The sequence below is a fragment of the Manacus vitellinus genome, unplaced genomic scaffold, assembly GCF_001715985.3.
Source record: "Manacus vitellinus isolate BGI_N305 unplaced genomic scaffold, ASM171598v3 scaffold_56_pilon, whole genome shotgun sequence".
In the NCBI taxonomy this organism is placed as follows: Eukaryota; Metazoa; Chordata; class Aves; order Passeriformes; family Pipridae; genus Manacus; species Manacus vitellinus.
Window position 1 is genome coordinate 1,646,499 of NW_021940660.1, and position 24,184 is coordinate 1,670,682.

The window sequence follows — 24,184 nt, forward strand, 5'->3', positions numbered from 1 at the left end:
ATGCTGAGTATACATTTCACCCAAAATATAAATTCACTATCATATCTGGTATGAAAATATGTAGATAGCTGCAGAATAAACAAAACATAAAATGAAACCTGAATTAAAGTAAAACTCTCTTGTGGACTAATACATATCTTTTTATTATGATAGGAGAAAAAAAGGTTGACATGATGGTGTTTTAAAATCAGAAACACTGACACTGCATTATAAATTATTCTCTCTCTCTTTGTACTTTATATTCATATAGTCTTAAGCGTTTGTGATTTCTCACCTCCAGGTATCCTTAAGTATGCTTGAGAACCAGAATAAATGCAAACTCAGAAGCCTTCTTGAACTGTAAGATGAAGGCCACTATGAATTTACTAGAAAATTCCATTAAATTCCTCATGCACATTATCTACTGTCATTTCAGCACATTTATGATAAGAATGTGGAACTGCCTGCTTTGAGTAACTCTTCTACCTGCTATCTACTGGCTTGCCTGTCTCTGTTAATAGTGCTTTGGATTTCAGAAGATAATACAGTCTGGAATGAAACTATCTCAGGTTTAAAAAAATTATTCTCAGACATTAATTTTAAATATGAAGTAGAAATAGCTGTGTTTAGCTAAAAATGATTAATGGGATTGGATTTAATGTGCCAATTTAACATATTACAGTGATTTTATAAGCTGTGAATCTTCTTTCCAGAACACCTTGTTTCTATTTCATGATAAAAACATTCCCTCTTTCATTTATCTGGATGTGAACAGTATGTGAAGATAAATTACATGCCACAAGTTTCCACATACCATCACACCCCTCACCTTCTGATACAGAAAGCTCTCTTAGAACTAAATTAACAGAAAGAGCTTAACATGTTAATAAAATAAGGCAGGAACTTGGTTTTATGGGATTATGCTGAGTAGCATAATGAACCAGAGGATCCCAAGTATTTTGTCATGCATTTCATACTCAACAAGATAACCAAACAATCGTTTTCAAAAAAGGAAATCTACTGTTTTTTATTTAGAGTAACCATTTTAAAGCACTTACTTGATTTAGAGTCACAAAACCCTAATAAAACCAGTATGGTTTAACATGAGTTAAACATAATAACCTCTGATTTCAGAGGTTATTATGAACTAAGGGATGTAGATAAGTATCCAGTGGGATCTTCTAAATATCAAACTGTCTGTGTCTTATACCTGTTAATATTTTGTGTCCATGTAGGGCAGGAAAGGAGGGAAAAAGATTAGTAGGTCAGTTATATCTCAAAAATGTCACCCTATCTCAGCATAATTATATTAGCTAAAATAAAAGAATACAACTTGAATGCAGCAATATATTTGACACTAAAATAGAAAAGTAAATTAATCCCTGCAATTAATTACACGCAATCTAGATGTGTGCAAAGGATCAGGATATATGACATGATACAGGTATCTTATCACATCACACACCGTTAGTCCTTTGACTTTATTCCCTAACATGAATCTTTTTCAGGGTAAAGTAAATGTAATCCTGAAGACACTGGAAAATAACAGCTGCAGGTTACACAGGCAACACTCAAACTATACACTCAAGCGTTGTATTTTAAAATCTAAAATAACTCAGTCAACCTGATTAGACTATGCTCCATCATGTGCATAAACCCAGAACATCTAACAGATATTTTTGAGTTAAAAATGCTGTCTCTAATGATTTGACACCGATGTTTCATAAGGCTTCTTGGCTGCCAACAATCACATCCATCTGTTGTGTTGGCAGCATGCTCAATCACAAGGTGTGCTGGATTTCTTCATTTTAGGCACCATTGCCAGAGAAGTACAAAAACCTTTGAACTGAGTGCGAATGAATTCAGAAAGTACCAGTTAAAAGCTATCTGAATGGGACAACAAACTTCGGGAAGAAGATAAAAAACAGAGGAAAGAATTTAATAAATCTAACAATGGTCATATCATTGCTTGAAGTGGGCAAACATTGAAAAGAGTCAATACTATCCAACAGTCATGCTAAATGATACTTCCCAAGAGACACATATTGGAAATAACAGCACTATCTTCTATTTCTTCCACAGAGCTTAAAGACCACTTCTTGACTTCTCTCTCATACATGTGCATATATAACTATACATACATATAATATCAATACACATGTGTGTACTGAACATATACATATGTATAGCATATATATATATTATAGACAAATATATAATTACAAGATGTGCATAAAATATATATACACAGATAAATTTTACTGACAAGCCCTCTGTGGTTCATTAGAACTACAAGAAGCAAAATTTACTTGCTATAAAGTCTTCGGTTTATTCCCAGGGGAGGGAGGGAGGTAGTCACTCAATGCTTCTACATAGCAAAACACATTTTACTGCACAGTTAAGAGGGAAAAAAGCCACACAAAACAGTGTGGTTAATCCATTAAGAGAAGTTCTGTATGTTCTAGAAAAACTCTGCAGCTTCAAACTTTCTTCCTTTTTGAAGGAGAATTAGGAAGAGGTCTTCACTTGGGCAACAGTTTTTCCAGCCATCATTTCCATGCTAGCCACCAGTATATTGTTTCAGAAGTATTTAAGCAGGGAAATCTCACTGGAATTTCTAGTTGGGTTTTTTTTCTCTGCAACTATCAAGAGATCCTTAAATCAATTTATCAGCTATAAAACCTGGTATCAGCACACAAAGTAACTTTCAGATGAATGCATTTCCCTTTATTCCACTACACAAATTCAGCCCTGTTACTCCTCAAGTTCCTAAATTTTAGTTTCCTTTTTATTTCTTCCTCTGCACAGTCTGACCAAAAACGACTAAATTCATAGGAACAAAGCTTAGTATTTTAACATTCACTTCCAGATACTTGGGTTTTGCTTTCCTAGAACTGCGGTGACTATGCATATCAGGAGAGCAGAGGAGCAGTTTAGAACCCCTGCATTTGGTTCAGCTGTCGCCAAGAGCTGAGCCCTGTGGGAAGAATCCTGCTCTGTTGGCAGCATTTCTCTCTAAGTTGTTTGGCCACGGGCTGCATCGAGGAGCATCCTCACTGCCAGCCAGTTACAGTCTCTAGTGAGAATTGATCTGATTTTGGCAAGAATGGGCTTTACACCTTTGCCAAATGTGACCAGAATAGATGAAGACAGTCAGGTCCCTACACAGTCAGTGCCTGAAGTGCCACTCAATAGTACATAACTGCAAACAGAGCAGCAATGGGATATTCAGATACAAGCTTGTCAAGGAGTAGGAGGTTTTTCAGCAATCAAAAGTGCTTCATGATATTGTTTGATGAAACAACTACAACATATAGCATTAGATGTCACAAAGTGACAGCAAAATGTGAGAATGCTGATCAAACAAAAAAAAATAAAGGTCCGTACTAGAATGGAATATTTTAGCTGAAGTAGTGAAACAGTAATAACTATTTCATTTTTAATACTATTTTTGTAGGAGTGATTCTTTGAGGTTTCAATCAATAACTGCTACTTTGTAATTTCTACTTATTTGAGGAGTGTGCCACAGAATCTTCACACAAGAAGCTCAGTGTATGAAAGCCTCAGTTTACTCACCACAGAACAGCTCCATCTATAATTCTGCTGGCTTGTTGATCACCATCTTTGTGAACTTCAAATTATATGGCTCTCTTCTTAGTCTGGAGGAAGATAAAACAATTCACCTTTTGTAAACACATCTGTGAATTTTGCACACAAAAATACAAATACAGTCTGCAAGTACTTTAAGAAACAATATAGTGAATCAAAATTAAATTCAGAGCCTGACTCCATCACTTTGACTACTGAAGTAGTGTTTTCCAGCAACAAGATTGTTTTACAAATATTTTACATTAATGCCAGTATAAAATTATGTCAGTGTATGGCTGTACAGTAAGAATCTGTAACTCAGAAAACTTAACTATGTTCTTTTGTGGTGTGATAGGGAGCAATGAAGATTGATAGTAACTGAGTGACATTCAATTTCCTCAGATTTTAGACCTTTCACCTGTCACATGCAGGAACACCAAGTTCTTTTCATGTTTTATTTTCTTAAAAATTGTTTTTATTTCCTTAAATATGTAAGATTAATCTTCCACAAACATTTATATAAATTTTAATTATCAAGTTGAATTCATTTATCAGATTTTTATAATAATGAAAAATGGCAAATACATATATATAAAATACAATAATTTGTAAACTGAAATTTTTTTATTTTATTTTATTTTATTTTAGCTGCTTTCACTTGTGGGAGATGAGCCTATATCTGAATCACAGATTGGCAGTTATATCCAAAGAATCTCACGTGGAAAAACTGATAAACTTGAAACTGGTAGTTGAACAGCTCTAAGGAGGATAATGCTTTTGGCTTCAGATCTTAAAACAGTCAACATTACAGTACAGGTTAAAAGTATTATAATATGCACTAGCAGATTTTCAAGGCTTTCATCACAGAAATGGGAAAGAAAGCAGTCTTGTACGTCAGTCAGAGCATTACATCCCACAGTTTATTATTTGCCTGTGTAAAATTTTAGCCTAAATTAGCTAAACAGAATAAAATACCTTTATGACCTCTCCTGGAGTCTTCTACTGTTGACACAATATTTTGTATTTTAACAGTTAGAAAGTCAGCATTTACCATACAGAACAGACTTTTAAATACACTTACACTGAGACAAAAGATAAAATAACTTAAAGGCCTAGTTCTCTTCTGCATTATAAATCTGCTTAGCTCCATTGGCAATTCATCAATTGATAGTGATTGATCAGGTTCAAGATGATTTCAACTGTTCAGATGGGCAGACAATACAAGAGTCAGGAGTATGACATAATGTATGTCAGACAAATAAACCTACCAAAGTTTGGCATTTTTAAAAGACTCTCCTGAAGACAATCATAATGAAATACATCCAGTGCTTCTGAAGGGTCCAGATTTCTGCAACACTCATGCTAACTGCAAGCCTCTGTACTCTTTTTGTCTCAAGAATATAGATGCTGCCCACCACTCCAGCAAGCTAGTACAAGGTATGCCTAAGCAAAGACAGGCCAGAGCCAAAATGATAACTTCTTTGTTATTACATGAACATGAGTTCATTGAGAAGTAAAAATATCTCTTCCAGTTTTTCTTCCAATAGATCATTCAAAAGTCACCCGTATCATTATCAAACACATGAAGTCACATTCATCTGTAGTGACACTCGTGGAGCTCTTGATACAAGTTCTGGCTCTGAGAGAACGGCATAATTTTATATCCATATAAATCAGGGAAGTACTTCTCCCAGGGCTTTTCATACTATTCCTGCTACACCTCAGGCAAATTACATTCTTTTCAAGAGTAGTTCATAGAACAATTTTTCCAGAAAGCAATCAATAAAATCTCCCCTCATGCCCTTCCATCTCTTTCTGCTTTCCTGAGAAATAAAGCCACCAGCTGTGCTGGCATCTTTGATAGATGACTGGAGTGAATTTTTCTGGACATACTCCCTCTCTCTTAAGCATATAAGTTGCAAAACTGTTGTTCTGCTGACCTTACACCATTGAGGTGGGTTCAACCATTCAGTAATCCTGGAGACACACTGACTGATTTCAATCTTGCAATGAAAGGAAACCAGCCCAGCTGGAAACCTAAAAATGTATGACAAAAGTCACACTGACTGCTCAGAAAGAGCGAAAAAATTTCACCAAAGTTAAGCAGTGTTTTCTCTAAATGAATAATAAAAACTGCATTATTGCTACGCAACAAACAGAGATGCAACAAAGCCTCTTCAGGCTTTAGGAGACTATATATATTTTTCTTCCTGAATTTACTAATTATATTATATATTTTTAAAATACTCTATATTCCCATCAAATTATTAACCTATCAATTATTTTAAAATAAGGCATAGATACACGTGCAATAATTTCCTCAGGGGTATGTCATATTATATAATTCACCTATTTCTAATCATAAGCAGTAATAAAGACTTGTAATGACAAGTAGTATTTTATCACTGGTTATGGTTAACATACAATTTTGTGCTAAAGTAAGGATACATTTCATTTTTCTCCTACTCCTTAACATAAAATGGCAATGATCTTAATTTAACTTAGAAGTAAAACAAGAGCTAATTCAGCTACAAGGAAAGTAAGTCTAGTTATGTAAGCCTTGGGATGAAACTTCACTGCAAATGAAACATTTGAAATGAAAATCAGCCTGTTACACTTGCCTTTTTACTGGGCCTAGAAGCAATACAGTTACAGCTCATCCATTCAATCACTTCTGATTTCCAGAGCTTTTTTTCCAGAGGGATGTTTAAATGAGATACCTAAATGTATTTTATGCCAAACAGTCCAAGTATTAACAGAACTGACTTTGGGTCTTATACCTAAGAATAATTACAGAAATCATTTCATCTGTCATGTGAAGAACCCAGAATAAAATAAGCTGCCACAAAGCATTGTGTCATGTCACCATACACATGCACACACACACATTTTATACATGGAATATTGCAGTTGTTCGCTTTCCCTCCTACAGGGACACAGTCTAAGGTGGCAGCTTTCCTTGGGGAATATGCTATCATTAGATTTCCCATTAGGGCCTTTTCCGTGGAGAAAGGTTTTTCCTGTATCACAGGTTAAATCATGCTAATTTCAAACTAGAGGAAGTCACATCAAATTGATTTTTAGAAGCTGAAGAGAGATAAGGTGGATGGTGTGAGAGGAAGCAGCAATGAGCGTTTTCAAAATCGTGCTTGCATATTCTGTGTTTCAGAAGCCCTTGAGATTTGCACTGCTCTGTTTACCTCAGGTCTACTAATTCCCACTCTCATACCCACTGGCAGAACATCACCAACAGCACTAGATTTCTGTGTTCTAAGAAGAGTTATGGCTCCTTTTTGAACTTATGCAGCTTAATGTCACTGTTTCCTAGAATTAATCCAAAAGTATAAATATCAGACAGCTGTTATATCTTTGTGTCTGACAGACAGTAATTTCTCCAAACTGAACTGAGAAAGCATAACTAATACAAATAGTAATAAGGTATCTCTGACAACAGGAAGAGTCATCCTAAGAGTCCCATTTCACCTACAGGAAAATGAAAACCTCATTAGATATCAGAAGACCGTCTGAAGGAAGATTTGGGACCTTCATTCAAGAAAAGACAAAACTGGATTTAGGAAGTGTCAGATTCTGAGGTGTGAAGCAGTCAGGGATGCTGTCATCGCTGGGAAGATGCAGAGTGAGCTACTCCTGCTTGTCATGGATAGACTACTGTACATTCCAAGGAAAGCAAGTGGTGGGGGCAAGCAAGAGAAGAATGGGGGCCTTCTGAAAGTCTGCGAGATTTTTAGAATTTGCTGTCTCAGATAGGATGGCTATACTCATACAAAGAATTGAAAAAATCAGTCTTATTAAAGTATTTCTGCATAGTTTAAAATTACCCTCTTTTAACCTAGTTTATATAAATACATGCATTTGTGTGTAGATATACATATCGATTATACACTGGATCTCATCTTACAGCTTGAAAAGCTACTGTGTGAACTGTGTTCATCAGAAAACTGCAGGCTAGCTATTAGGCAACCATCTATTGCTGTTTAACTAATGAAGATTTATGCAAGCCAAAAAAGTTCAAAACCCACCTTCGTAATTCTTCAGGAAGAAAATACATAGCGTTTTTTTTTTTTTGTTGTTGTTGTTCTTGCTTTTAATAAAATTCAAAAGCTACAAATAGGAAAAATGACAAATTAAGGAAAAAAAAAAAAGAAGTGTAAAATTCGTCTTCCACCTACTAAAGCACACAATGTACCACCTTCCACAGTATCCAAGATGGGAAAAGGTTATTTCTCAAGCATCCAAACATATTTAACCATTAATCTCTCTCTCTACCTCTCCAAAACAATTCCCAAGTAATTACATTTTTTTCCATTTTTTTGAAAAGTCATTCCTCCCTTTCCTTAGGAAAGATGGAAAATTCATATTACCTATTACCACTAACGAGCATGCCTTGCTTTAGAGTTGGGATCATAGGTCTTCTTCTCCTGTTAGCTGTTAGTTTAACAACCCTACAGCCAAGAAAAAAATTTCACAAACTCTACAAACTCCACTACATTACACAGAGAAGTGGAAAACCATGAGAATTATGTTGGGTGAGAGCAATAGTCATGCATTTATATTCAGGACAACATGGTCCTGTGACTACAATGGGAATACTGATTAACATGTCAGGATGTATACTTGGTCCCAATAAACGAATCCCTGAGGAATTTCTGGAATTTCCAAGTTCACCAGTATATATATATATATATATATATACCTGAAGACTTTGCTTTAACTCCACAGGTAAATTTAATCTCCTCTAACATCAGGCAGGGATCAGGCAGCTTTCCTCCCCAGCTTGGAAGGTTCTCATCACAGTCAGTGGTGAGAACTTCCTCTGGGCAATGACACAGTCTGCTTGTGACAGGCACCTTAGACTGGTGGAGTAACACCTAAAGCAACTCAAAACCTCACAGGTTCTCCTAAGCACTTAGTTCTGACTAGATGTCACTGTAAATCAAAACTGTTCAAAATGTTCTCCAGACTCTCCTCTTCCAGTAGCAAACAATGATCAGTTTCTGGAGCATTACTTCAGGTGTTCACTGCCACCTATTTAAAGAAATTCAGCATCCTTGACGTTGAAGAAGTTAATAAAATAAAAACTAGAAAAATCCTTATTAGGACCTTTTAGAACTCTCGTTCTTCTGAGTTGGAATGAAAGTTCAAAACTGGATTGATAATTTCAGACAAAATGATTTGGACTGGTTTTAGCTCCTACTGTTACAGAGTATACAAAAGTCAGGTTATCTCAGAAATATTTGATTATTTTAACTTTTAAATGGGAAATCTCTCTCTGTTGAGAGTAGAAAATCTAACCACTTCTATATGTATGTTAAATTGCCATGCTTTTCAGTAAATTCCAATTGCAAAGATGCAATTAACTGAAATAGTTTTTCCCCCCCCAGGTAGATCAGTACTTTAAAAGCACGTTTCTACCAAGCTTCATTAATTGCTGTTTTGCAGCAGATGATCACATACTAACTGTTGTAGGACTTGCACAGGAGTGCAGATGATCACATACTAACTTGTAGGAGAATGTGTTTGTAACAGTTGTCCATTCACTTTCAATCTTATTTTCCCCAGTGTAATTTCATTGACTTTTCTCCATGAAAAGTTTTGCCCCATAAATGCTAGCTGTGATTATACTTGAATTCTACCTTAACTAGCAAACACAAAGCTAGGTAGCATCTAAAAAGGATTATTTTAATAAATAAAAGTCTAAAACAGTAGGTCAAAATCATCTTTCACTTATACTGAGATAAATCCTGAGCAGAGAGTAGGCTTCACTAGTCATGCCAGGTTTCTTTTTGTGTGAAGTATTTTTGTGACAGTAAAATTTTTCCCATATACCCACATTCCTCAGGATAAGCGGTTACTACAGCAGGCCATATCAAAGCTTTCACAGCTGAAAATATTAGGAAAGTGTCACAAACAAACCATTTGTAATGGATGAGTTGTCCCTATATGGCAAACATCCAGAAATAAGATATCCTTCTGTCAAAGGAGCTGAGTTCCCAGACATAACAGCAGTTATTGCTCAAATGCTGGAGACATGAGTTATTTAATGACTAATCATCAGATTATAACATAGGTTACACCACAAAAAGCTTTCCTTTTTCATGAAGTCACCCCAGGTTAGTCCCACTGGCAGAGATACTGCTATTTATTTTAAACTCAACCAAAACAACAATTTTCTGTTTCCCACACATTTTCATTCTCCAATATGTTGCAAAATTCTGAATTCAAATCATATTATTGCCTCATAGAATCATTTAAAAGAAAGCATAGGTTTGTAAGAGCTGATTAATAGACATTGAGGATTCCTGGCATCTTGGAGAAAACCACGATGAAATAGCAACCAAAAGAGACACACCACTCAGTGTATCTGTAGAAGTGAACTAACAAGACACTGAAAAGCTTACAGAATGGATTTTTGCAAAAACTGAAGGCAACTGTATTTTAGTTTAGTTACAGTTTACTCCATACAGTGAAAATTGGTACAGTTGACAAAACATGCCTGTTCCTCAAAATCCTTCAGCAATTTGAGATGTATTACTCCATATTCTTTTGATTTTTCTTTTTTACTATTCCTCAGAAAATTCAGATTTTAATAAAGGAAAAAGCATTTAAAGTTCCTATTTCAGCTATTATGCACTGCTTTCAAAAAGCTGCTTGCATATGCTAAGTGGAATACTAAAAATGGACCAGTACAATGTAAAGTTTGTTTAAAACTTTCTGAGAAATTATTTTCTGGTAGGGTTGAGAGAGCTATTAATTGTCAATTCAGTATTGCTTTTGATTTCCTTAGACTAGATTTAGCAATAGAACTGAATGAATCAAGGCACATGGGAAGATATCTGCAACATAAGCCTCCCAGGCTTTTATGTTTAGATCAAAGGGTATTGATTTACAATTCTGAGGAAGAAAACAGTGGTGAAGAAAGCCAGGCAGCTTTAAGTAAAGTGTTGAGATCACTGACAGATCTGATTTTAGCTACAAGTTCCATCAAATAAAAACAAGGCCAATGGCCTTGTCATAAACATGCCTTCCTTTCCCCAGCCTGGTTCTAACACTAGCAACTATGTTAATGCAAACAAAGTAAAATAAAGTTATGCAGAGGAAAAAAACAAACAACTTGTCCCAGGTCAATCACAGAATGAATGCAAGTGAGAAGCTGGAAGACCGCAAGAGAAACAGCAGTAAAAATTGGTGTAAAAAAAGACCAATCTCCCCTGTACAGAACAGTGTACACTGCTGCCTCAGCAATGAGGGAACACACATTCTTCCTTTTAAAGATGCAGTCCAGAGGCAGGGGGACAGCCAGTACTAAAAGCTCTGCAGATCACATCTATGCTTTGTTTTGATTTAGGGTGAGTAGTTATTTTTTTAATCTTCTAGTCATTTTTAGTGTTACCATTCCTAAGTGTCATTTTACCAACAAAGAGAAAAGCTTTCTGAAGAAAAGTGGAATTATTTTTCTTTTTTTGTGACTATCAATTTAATATCATTCACACAGGTGCAAAACCCTCCATTCTGTTAGTCAGCTGATGTTCTGATTTTCTTTTTTAAACCTCATTAAGGCAGCAACAAAGTCCATAATCCTAAATACATTAATACTAAACAAGAAGAAGCAAACAGTGCAGCAGCTGTTACATTTGCCCTGGGAGGTGGCAGAACACGGTGGAGACTGTAAAGCAGAACAGCAGGGGTAGGAGAAATTGATTGTTTAATAGCACGACAATACAGCTTTGTTTTCAGAAACGGCACTAAGACAATAAATAGAAATTGATTTAAATACACTCAGTGCAATCCCTAAACTTTAGCAAGAACTTCAGCAGAATAGTATTATTTCTTCAGAAATCTAAGACTGAATGGATATGGGGAGTACATATAACTAAACTTAGGAGCTCTTAGACAATGGTATTTCAGCTGGATGCTCACATAGTAGTATAGTTCTTCTTATTCCTACTAAATCCAAACAAAAAGCATTTTTTTCTTGTCATCACTGTCTGAAAAATAGCAGGCCTTTAATCAGAAAGTGGGTATACTGACTTTATTTTATGAAAATCAAGGCAAAAAAATATTAGCTTTCATCCATGAGAATATTTTTGGTAGACCATTAAATGTTAGTAAAATTTTTTTTTCTAAAATGACTAAAAGTAAAAAATGGATTAATGTCTTTGTTTATAATGAATTCGCATAACCACATTTTCATTCCTTGTCCTCAGTATTCATTTATTTGTCACTTGGGCTTTACGAAGAACCAAGTAATTGCTAATAATAAATTTAACCTGACCAAGCACAGACATCACCAGATTTTGTACCTTCTTACAGAAGGTTCTTTTCTTCTCAGTGGCATGGTTTTTTCAGGGAGATAGTCTCTTGAGCAAACCTGTTACCACGTACTTCACTGAACCTAATAGAAATAATAACACATAATTTCTCAAGCAACAATGCCCATCATCAGTTCAAAGCTCAGAGGACATGAAAGCATCTCGATAGCTAGCTAAGGGTGAGATACACCACTGTCCCAGAGAGCCCAAAAAACTGCTCTACAGAGAGCACATGTGCAGAGGGAGGATATCTGAATTCCCCCTTAAAACCCAGGGCAGAAGTGCTGCTTTAGTCATTTAGATCAATGACACAGTTACTGGATCACATCTCAGGGCCCCATATGGTCTCCCCAGACAGTTCTATCTGCACCACATTTTTTCCTATATATAAAAGCAGTCTTCCTCATCAAGCCATAGGATCTCTTGCCCCCTCTACATCCAGTGAGCATAAAGACTTTGTACCAACCTTCCATCTCAAGGTAAAATCACTCTGTACATATCCTGGGATAAGACATAAAAAAATACAGAGAGCAATCCTAAGACATAAAAATATCACAGAAAATATATTAAATGCATTGTAGGGTCCAAGGGTTTAAAATTGTATGGTTCCCTGTCCTATTTGAAACATTTCAGGACATTAAAAGAAAGCATGGTAGGTCATGGATAGGGCTCAGGAACCTCCAATTCCAATACCTCTTCTGTCACTGAATTTCCCTCAGAATGAATGCATAAGCTTAAACTGAGACCGTGAACATGTACACTAGCAAAAGAGGAAGGCATAAAAATAAGAGCAATGTACAGAGGAAAGGGATGTCAATAAACAAATCAAATTACTCTCACGATATTGCAGTGACAGCAACTATCCAACAATATTTAGCGCGTTGCTTTTTAAAAATTAATTACTGCGCTGTGAATTGTTAAATTATTTCATTTAATCATTTAGAGTTATCTGAACATCACCCTGCAGAACAGACTTCACAGTAAAGTAGAGGCCAGTCTGATTCATGTGTAGACATGGGAAATAGAATTAATACCCTTTGGCAGGCTGGAGGGAGTAGGCAGAAAAAGGAAAAAGTGTCAACAATAAAAAAGAGGATCTTTTTTGTTACAAACACAGTATCTTAGGTAAATATTAAGCAATTTTTTTCATTTATGTGCTATTTTTCCTAATATGAAAGATAATGGTCCTGAGTTAGGGGAAAAAAATTGCATTAACTGAATCAATTGTTTTTCTAAGCACTTGCATAGTGCAAGTGATGCAAAAAGAGCAAAAGTGGCATAGAAAGGGATTTTATCTTCATCCATCAATTCCAATGAATTTTACAGTCATTTTTGTAAATACAAGTACATTGACCAATTTTTTCATGGCACTGTTTCTCTCTAGAAGAATCAGAAATAAGAAATGTGAGGTGTTTCAGTAAATCCCATGACTGTCCACAGCAGGAAGCGAGAAATGGGATTGATCAATCAGAACCTGGTTTTAATTAGAGTCAGTTTTTAATCAGAACCTGTCATAGTGCATTGCACTTATTGCAACAAGTGTTAGGCAACTCTGCTATTAAAGCAGGTTTTGTTGCAATTTTATCATTTCAATATTATAGATTAATGATTATTCTTTTTGACAGTATTACAGACACATAAAATGACACTTCTGTTATCAAGTACAATCCATTTCACCTTGGAAAACAACCACTTTCCAGAAAGGGACAACTGAAGAGAAACTCGCTTTGACTACTGAGGGATGACTGAAGCTCACAGAGGTGAACAGCTGCACTAATTAAAAGTTATTGTACTTAATATATTGCAATTTTATTTCAAGAATAATCTAGTTCTTAAATGTACTTACTTATTTCATCTACTTAGGTCAACAAATATGAAGTCTAAGCTCAGCATGATTAAGAAGAAAAAAATGAATTTATAACAAAATACAATCCATATTGTCTTACAGTCACTAAATTTATAACTATTTTCTAATTTAGATTTTATACAAAGAAGGACCAAAGACTGGAAGATGCTACAGAAAATACGTTTTCAAAGACATATAGAATACTAATCATTTCATGACAGGATAATAATAGCACTCATAAAATATTTAAATACACAAGTATCTATTGCAGAACAACATCCATAAATAGGATTGGCATTAAAGTGACAAAAGAAAATGTAAAGCAAAATAATTCATGCAAAGTATTTGAAATACTGAATTTGCTTAAAACATTATCTTTGCAAACTGTATTGACACATGCAAAGGTAGGAAAAATTTATTTAAGAAGAGGACACAGTTTGGAGACTATTACATCACAAATATTTAATGACACTTTATCCAGTCTCTACCAGAAAAACTAGTCATCACATATGAAACTGTTTGACAAACAGAGCTTCCTGAGTAGAGAAGAATGCAAGGCATCTCTGCAAAGGCCTTCTGAAACAGCTCACTGAAGTCATCCAAATAAGAACGCTCTGCTGTGACCTCAGTGACTGAAATATTATAGTTTGCAACTATTTTTCACCAATAGCCATTTAAAAGACTAAAACCTACATTCATAGTATTTGTTAATGCAAGAGGTCCTGCTTTCTACAGCAACCCAACCTCACCAAAATAGAGCCTAAAATACCAGCATATTAGTTGGCCCATGGAGCCTTCAAAGACAATTTTAGATCTCGACCATCACTATACACTTGTAAAAACAGCTTGTAGAAAAGCTCTCACAAAGACTGCCAAAGACTACACAAATCACATTAAATAATTTCCTGTTTAAGTTACAAATCTAATGCTTAAATTACCTATAAACCATTAGCCTGAATAATCTCAGGGGAATGTAATTACATATACAAAGTCTTTCATCTCAATTAGACTGAATATAGAAACAGTAAGTAGTGAATAACTTTTCATAAACAAAAATCTGCTGCCATTAAAGAGATCAAGATTTGTTATTGTTACACAGTGGGGCAAAGAAATAATTACAAAACGAAGATTCATCTAACCAGGATTCAGCAGCATTCAGACTTAGAATGTTTAACTCATAATGGGTCTGCAGGGCAATCACAGTAATGGAATCAGAAACAGATCCAAACATCTCCATGAATCATAAGCTGGTCTAGATTTCACTAAAGCAAATTTAAGTAGCTAAGAAATCAGCACATACTATGAGAAGAGGAACCAGCTGTCATCTGGCTTCAGGGCTGCCCAGGCATACAGCCACTTTCTCATCACACAGCCCTCATCCCTACTGAGAAACCCACTCTGGCTTGGAACCACGTAACATCCCATTAGCGCTGTAAAGGAATACTGAGTCACCTTCATTGCACAGAGAATGAAACTAACTGCTTTTCAGAATAATCTCACATTTCCAGAATAATCTCACAAAAAAAGAAAGATCATTCCCTTTTTAATGGCAAATTAATCAAGTTTTCTGAATAAATATTTCAGTACAAGCAGTGTTTAACTCACTTATAGGCAGAAACACTGAGATCCTCTACATGAATATGCATTTTGTAGAGGGCTCAGTAAAACTTCGAAACAAGGAGTTAGCATTGTCTTGAAAAAATATTTAACATGATATACTCTTCCTATTTTTACACTAAAGAGGCAAGAATCTTCATCTCCAGATGCTGCCATGTTTCATTTGTATTAACATGCCCCCAATGAGGCAGAAAAATTCCTAACCAATATTAAGGAGTTGCTAATGTATCAAGGATATTAATTAAATAGAGTATGAATGTGCTGTGAGACCTAGTTACAAGAAAGGATAACAATAATCAACATTGTTTCTCTCCATTCCCACTTTTCTGCCAGAAAATGTCCTCCCCATTTGCTAACCCACTCTTCTACTCTATTGTTATGACACTTTCATCCAGCAGTTTGTTGTGCTTAGAACAAAATTGAGTAGAAGACAAAAAGCAGTTGCAACAAAGCATCATCTGCAATTTGAGTTTCCCTTAATTACAGCTACAGAAAGACAAGAAGTTGTCTATGAAATAAATGAAATTTTCTCTCCTCAACCCAAAATGACTTCCAGCCTTTCTATTACCTTGCCTGCAGTCTGGCTTGATGGAAGCTAATGATTCATGATAAGACAATGAAGCCCAAATAATGGATTTTTCAAACTTCGAAAAACTTCAGGACTGGGCTCTGTTCCCTGCACTTTTTTGGTCATCTCTACTTATACTCTCCCAATAAAGCTGCACAGTTAGGCAACAATTTCACAGAAGTACTAAAGTATGTGTTTAATGCATTTCTAAATCAATGCTTTATACCATGCTCAATCACTCTGACTTCTGAGTGATTCACAGCAGAATTTTACCACTTTTACTTACAATTAATGCTCTGAAAGTGTGACTGAGCCTAAAGTTTTTCCTCATTCCTCCAGCATCATCTCAGGCTCTCTCTATTCAATTTCCACACATCAAAGGTATTCTGAATGATAACTAAAGTTTTTGCTCTCCAGATAACCAGTACTAAATTCTGCTTTAAAGATGGTCGAAAATATTGCACGTTCAGTAACAATAAAATAAGAAAATGTGTTAGTTTTCTGCTGCAGTTGTTGTCTTACATGACCTATCCTCCATAACTCAGAGTGACACAGAAACGATGAATGCTTTCAGAATTACCAGGAGCATTTGGATATATTTAACTGGTGTTTCCCCAAAGAATTTTCCTGTTTCTGGAAATAGCTCAGACCTTTGGAAGGAAATTCAGTGAGATTCTAGAAGTGGACAAAAATAAGTTAAACTCTATTCACATATACATTATGTTTTAGGAGTTAAATAACATATTCTATAACTTACAAATTTAATTAATTTATCATCAATTACCTTATTGACTGCTTTCTATTCTTAAAAATTCCTTTTTATCTGCATTTTAATGCTGCATTTTTTCTCCCCATAACTACGATTCCAGGCTCTGGCCTGCAGTTAGTCAGGTAATGTTTTCTCTTTCACGCCCTTTTGAAAAAACCCAAACCCTCTTTTTATTGTCCGTGCATTACAATCCTAAGGCAAGAGTATTCCCAAGTTGACATATAAAATTTCTTTGAGTGTCTTCTAAAAGCTTTGAATGGTTTGCCCATTATTGTAGCCTTAAATCATGGCTTTGTTAAAAAATTGTTATTAGATCAAGCAATTAATATCTCCATATGACCATTTGCTTCCAGTAATCATTTGTGTCTGATTCATTAAATATAAGATTTAATTTTTGTACTACATAGAAAGATGTAATGATTTGATTTTTGGTATTATATTATGTACATACTTCTACTACACTGCAGGTTTCAAAATTATTAACAAATATAACTTGATAACATTCATGGCATGGGGATAAAAAACTATCACAAGCATTGCTGCAATGTCACATTCATTTTCCATCCTGTAATAAGTGAGCTTTAAAGAATCCTCAATCTGTTTTGCTCAGAAAATATTAAAAAGAGCGAAATTGCTCTCTATGAAATGTTTCAGTTTGAATGTGAAGTAAAACATATATGAGTAGTAGCATTACTTTTTCCAAAATTAAGCTTCTAGCAATCAAAACTGAAGCTTTTTAAATATCACTATGAAGTAAGGTACTTCATGTACCAGGGGTATTCCTATAGATTTCCATGTCTTTAGGCCATAGGCATCTGCTGATGTCCCAGAACAACCTGGATTTGAATAATCTTTGCAGTTTTGTAACTCCCAAAGGAACTGGTGGCTGTTGCAATTTCTTGAGAAGACTGCCAGGAGAATTTGTAACACACAATTCAGGAAAACGAGTTAGGTACCCAAGCTAAAAGAATGACCTTCCTTGGCTTCTACACTTTCTCAAAGAAAAACATTATCTCCCCTAAAAGACTCAGAGAAGTAACCTCATTTAAAATGTTCTGACTCATGCTCTGGAGAAGACTATTTGTCTCAATCAGCTCTCAAGAAAAGCACCTTATGAGTTGTTCTGATTGCATTTTGAGGAATAAAAACTACTAGCAAACTTGCACTCCTTTTACAGAATAAAATGGCAGATTTTGCAAAAGCTTTATGTTACAGATTTCTTCATTAAAAACAAAAAAAAAACAAAACAAGCAAACAAAAATAGAAACATGAAATTCCTTGACAGTCAAAATCTCCAACTGAAAAAAAAAAACAAAACAAAACAACAAAACCCCATGAAAATCTAAGTAGAAAAATATAAATATTGATAGATGCCCATACAGAAAGTCATAATTTTATATTACATAAAGACCTTCCAACTCTTCACATGACTCTCTTGAAACAGTAATAAAGAGAAACAAGAAGATATTATTCAGGTTAGTCCTGTATTAGTTTGAATTAACTTGATTCAGGAAAAGGTAGTTTATTATCATCCATGTGGCATCTTTCAATCCAACACTCTCTTAAAGACAATCAAATTACCCCGAACCTTCTTCTTGGTGACTGCTAATTACAGGTTTCCTTTCAAATGTGGCTGAGTGCAAGAGGCTGATGAGTAATTCAGTGATGCTGAGAGCTGCCCACAAACACAGACATTTTTTATGGTTTTTATCATGAGATCTGAGACACACAGATCATGAAAATTAATTAAATAAATGGAATCCAAGAAGTAAGGTATGGAAGAACTAGGTATGCAAGCTAAAGCTACATTAAAAGCTTCTAGCAGGAAAAATGAATTACTCGGTAAAAGTCTCACTGGACCTATTCTAGAATAATTTCAGTATGATAACTTTACATATTCATAAATTCAAAAAAATGCAATCTGCAATGAAGAGAATGGAAAAATTGAATCACTTTTCCTTATCGGTGTCTCACAGTCTGTTCTACATGAACCTGATGAAATCTGTGCTGCAGTGTGTGCCTGCTCTACAGGAATGATTGCAGTTGTGAAAAAAATTGTTTCAAATATTCAGTGATTTCAAACATTCAGTGATTCAGGTTGTCCTTTAAGCAAATGACAGCAAAAAACATAAACTACATGCCAGAGCAGCAATCATATTATTTAAAAATTTCATTTCCATAAAGTTCCATTAAGTATCTTCTCCCAATTTTGTCCTTTCTTCCCAAAACTCCAAACCAATAACTTAAAAAGACTTTGCTAAACTACAAGACATTAGTAATTACCTAACACAAGAAAGATTAAGAACATGCCTGCCAATAACAACATAAAAACAGACTCTGCAAAAAGCCCCATTTCCATTTCTGAGACTTAAAGAATCATGACACTCTTTCCCTAACAACAGAGTGCTAAACAGTAAGGAAATGAGTTATTACAAAAATAAATTACATTCTACTTTTTAAGGTATCATAAGAGAAAGCACTATGAATGGCCTATATTAAAGCTAAGAAAATAATCTGCAAAGAAAAATTGATCTCATCTAGTTTTCAGCTTTTAAAAAAACTTAAGTGAACTCATCAGTGAGTGATTTTAGTATTCTCGATGATGATTATTCTTGAAAATATTTAGAAAATACTGTAATTGCTGTAATTCTGAATTGTTCAGAAGCATTTTTAAGAATCGATGCTGCGTCACTTAGTCTGAATCGGGTAGACAAAACCCTACAGAATTATATAAATACATTAATGAAAATACATCTATCATTAATACTTCAAAATTTGCACTTAAATTTCATTGTTTACAAATTATTGTGCTTATTTCTTTGAAATTCAATTCCCATTACTATTTGTGCAAGCAAAACTGATAAGTTTAGAACTTTATGCTGTGGGTCAAAGAGTGATTTGACAAAAATTTTAATCTTTTTACTTTTTCTTTTTAGATCCAGATAGGTACATAACTACAAAGTCCCAATTAAACTCAAATCCTCTTTTAAAAGGACAAATCCTTTTCTTTCATTCTCTCCTAAGAGCTCCAATCTATTGAATTAAGGAGGTACATTTTTATGAAAAAAACAATCAATTCACTAACTTTAATGTTATTTTCCCACAAAGAAAAATCACAGTACACAGAACCACCATCAACTTATATACTGTCATATTGCACTGGGAAAACAAACACTTGTGTAAGTAGAGTGTAAATAGAGATTAATTGACTATCCAAATCTTCTGTAAACTTCCTGATGAGGTTTCCCCACTATCTTCAAATTACATGGTACCACTTACTTACCTGGACCAAGAAAAGATGCAGCTCTGAATTCTGGACAGTAACTCATTTCAGAAAGGTAGGATTCATATTTCATTAAACTTTCCTATTAACTTGGTATCTGTACTTTAGGACATATGAATCACTGCAAGACTAAAGTCAATTTATCACTATTGTATCAGCTATAAATTACTAAACAATGAGAAGCCCATCATATGTAATACAGGAGAAGCCCTTTTTAATTTACTATGGGTTCCCTGTAGAACACTTGTATTCTCAAATTTATTTTAATGAGAAGTTCTTTGAAATAATGATTCAAAAAGCAATTTTCATTAATTAATATTGTACATTTAAATGAAGATCTGGGCAATTGAAGATAGAAGCTAGTAAAGGTTCAGACTTCAATGAAAAACTCATCCTTACATAATTCTGATGTCCTAAATAGCACCAATTTCACAGAAAGTATCTACTTGAATTCATTCCATAACTAATTTGCAGGTCAGCCCACTGAGTTCCCAAGATCACCCACAACCTCATGGCATATAGGCATGAGCCATGGCTCTTTGTTATCTGGTCAACTAATTAGCTGTAATTATTAAATTTCTGCTGTTTACGCTGGACTTGGAAGGCTCTCCAGGTATTTAAAAATCAATCCTTTCTGTCCTGTTGTGTAACACAATATTTCCCAAAGCACAGAGGAGGGAACTATACTTTCAGTTTCAAGTACATGTCTCAAATTATTGTGCCTCTATTATTAACTTCCATTGAAACCAAACTGAAGATATTAAATAGCTTGACTGCAAAACAGAAACTTCATTCCTTCTTAGTCAAGACCCACCAAACCAGCCAAAAAAGAAAAATTTCCAAGTTACAGCATCAGCCAAATTAATTCTGACCTTTTTATTTTTCTTTTTGCTTGTTTTTTTGGTTTTGGGGTTTTTTTTTAAGACTATGGTACAACAGTAGATATTAATTTGGTTCACCTGACTGGCACATAAAAACTACAGTGAAATTTTATGCAAACTTGTACCAATGAAAATGTTGTGCATTAAGCCATGATTTTAACTAAATTCCTAGAGATTGGTGATATGCCCCTTTATAGAGCAAGGGGTCCACGAATGGGAATTTGAAGTTGTTTACAAGCTGAAAACAGGAACCATTGTTTTCCATTAAGAACTTCTGGGAGTCAATTTAAGAAGCATCCAAAGGATGTGGTTCTTGTGACTGATAACATGCAAAACCCCAGATTAAGGACAAAGGCCAATGCACAAGTTTATCCCCAGGAACTTGGGGAATCATGGCAAGAGAACTTCTCATTCCAGACTTTTACAGGAATGACAGACTATGAACTCAAGCCCACAACCTGAAACACATCTGACTGTGGGAGTTAGTCTTTCTTGGACTTGGAAAACAGTTTTACCTTTCTATTCTCTCTATTCTTCTAGTAGAATGACCTGAAATACTAAAGTGACTTCAATGTTCTTTAAATTGCAAAGCACTGTAACAGTGGTGCCCTACTACTTTGTTCTTCCACTAACCTTGACCCTTTGAGTTCAAAGCTTGGTTAGAGAAACAGATTGAAGAGATGCATATAGTATATATTTCACAGAAGAAGTCCCATTTGGATTATTTTTTTTTACTAATACATACTGAAAATGGCATATATTTAATGTGAAATAGTGTATTGACAGGCCCTAGAAACATCTGCAGAACATGTCAATATAGCACTTACAAAAATAGGTATGGATTTTTTTTCTACTAAATAATGAAGACGTGAGTAAAGCTCTCATAAATTCCTAAATATAAATCACTGCTGCCTGGGGCTACAATAGATTAATCTCTTCCTTTCAAAGACAGTTTTTTGCATCCCCATCCCCACTTTTGAGCAAACAGATATATATATATATCACAGAACACATCTTGAAACCATCTTTTTTGTTAGTGGCACTGTGTAAGGAACAGATGTAGTACCTGTAGTAACTGTAATCTTTGCTCATCCAATTTAAACTGATGAAGAGGAAAGTCTTAATTATACAAGCACTGCAGCAAAGGAGGGCAGTGATCCTCAACTGCAGCATTTTACCTCAGCACCTACTAAAATTTTTTAGATAATAAGCCAGGAAAAAGGGTGACCAGCATTTCAGTAACAACAGGCAAGAAAGGAGACTACTGGAAACACCGGTAATGCCTTTGTACATGGTGGATAACTCATTGTATAGGAAATTGGAAGGTTTTGTACTCTTTCGATAGGCAAAACATTAAGTGAGAGATTTTTGAAACACTATATCCTTTTAGCCTATAAAACTGAAGTAAATCACTGAAATATAAGCTTTGCCAATATTCTCATTGTGTCATATCTTATCCTCAAAATTAAGGCAGAACAAAATACATCATGAGAGAAAGGAATAAAGGTGACTAAACTGTGAGGCAGGAATGTCCTCAGGCCAACATCCCTTGGTTTAGAAGAAAAGAGTAGAAAATAAAATTTATTGCCAGCATTCAGTCTATTAGGGATCAATCCAGCGGGAATTTGGAGCAGTCTGACCAAAATTTTACTTGAATACAGCTTACCATGCATCAAAGAAACACCATCATGGTCTACTTAGCTAGCTCCCAGTCATCTGCAAAAAAATAAACTAATTTGATAAGATTACAGAAGTAGTCCTCCAATTCTTCCATTCAACATTAAAAAGTAGTGTCAAACACAAAGCAAATTTGCAAAAAGAGGCTTCAGTCTACATGAGATAACTGATATATTGATGTTTCTGTTTCATTTTTCCCTGTTACCATTGCCAGCTCTGCCAGTGTAACTCTTTGCATAACATTCCTGCTTGAAGTTGCCCTGAGTCATTATGAAGATGGTGATTTCTTTGAATATCAGAACCTGCATCCCTACCTAAGGGAGACATCTTGGTGTCATTCTCATAAGATCATCAAAGCTGTACTCTTGCTCCCTATCCACATCAGTAGAGAACATCAGGAAAGCCCTGAGAGAAACTCAGCAGTGGATCCTGTCACATTTGTCTAAGGTTCAGCTGGCAGAATGGGCCACAGGCAGTGTGGGGAACTCAGTGAATTTGTGCTGACCATTTCACTCCAGTGCAGATATTTGAAAATTGTAGGAGCCTAAGATTTGTGATGTTTACTTCCATTAACTGTGTAGGTGAAAAAACTCTTTGTAAAGCTAAGCAAAGCTCCCCTTACTTTCTGAATTCATTTGGAAGACAAAAGTTACTCTACAACCTGTTGGCTGTAGAGTTGATTGTAATTTTTCCTCACCATTACACTGAATTTTAAATTTTCTTGATGTATGACTCTCTTTGGACTACTAACTTCAAACACAAGAAAGCATAAGGCTTTAACTGTCACACTATTAAAAGTATTTTAATATGTAGAAAAGCTATTTATGTCTCATGCTTGGGAAAATAAGGAAGTTTGGGTGTTTGGGTTTTTTTGAGCAGATACCACTGATCAGGTAGATAGTAAAAGAAATTACTTACATGCCTGGGAAAAAACCAAAAGGTGGAAACTTAAAGGAATTAGTAATATTAAAATGTGTATGTCTCTATCTAGCCACTTGTATCTAGGGATCTACGTACTGAACCAAAGCAATACTTCCTAAAACAATGATAAAAGAATAAAATTAGCAAAGACAAATATCCAATACTTACTGCAGAACAATGCCATGGAAAAATCAACAAGGTAGTAACAGGTCCAAGAATATTTGTGTATCTATGTGTCCTGGTAAACCCATACCAATACCTTTCCAAATACACATAACTAAAACTTAGACTTCTGTGAGCAATTTCTTTCTCTGGGAATTATGATACTGATGGAAAAAAAAAAAACCACATGCAAATTCTCTAACATATTATGAATTAAAAAGAAAATTTAGAAAATTAAATACTTTAGCTGAAAAAGTATCTTATTTTATTCAAAGTAAGTGACTTTGTTCAAAAAGTGACTTTTGCAAGAAACTATTTTTGTTTATTATTATTTTCCCTTCTTTCACTCAACCTTTATTTTAGCTAACATTTCTCAGATAATTTTATTAAAAAATTATAATAATGTATGCATTTTTCAGGATAAAAATGTTTTACTCAAAATTTTATCTGCTCCTACTGAAAATTCAGTAGGACGTGAGTGACAAAGTGATTTTGTAATTATTCACTGTAGTCCAGGATAACTAAGATACTCCCCCACTAGAACTGTGTTCAGCTAACGAGCT

The 24,184-nt window shown here is 34.8% G+C and overlaps 1 long non-coding RNA gene across 3 annotated transcripts in view; it reads right to left on the reverse strand.

Moving 5' to 3' along the window:
- LOC108641209 overlaps window positions 1–24,184 on the reverse strand; it is a 115,909-nt gene that overhangs the window by 83,433 nt on the left and 8,292 nt on the right. For all 3 annotated transcript variants that reach the window (XR_003916170.1, XR_001921833.2, XR_001921832.1), the window contains exon 2: window positions 3,556–3,638. This is a non-coding gene — a long non-coding RNA (uncharacterized LOC108641209). The remainder of the gene's footprint in view (window positions 1–3,555; window positions 3,639–24,184) is intronic.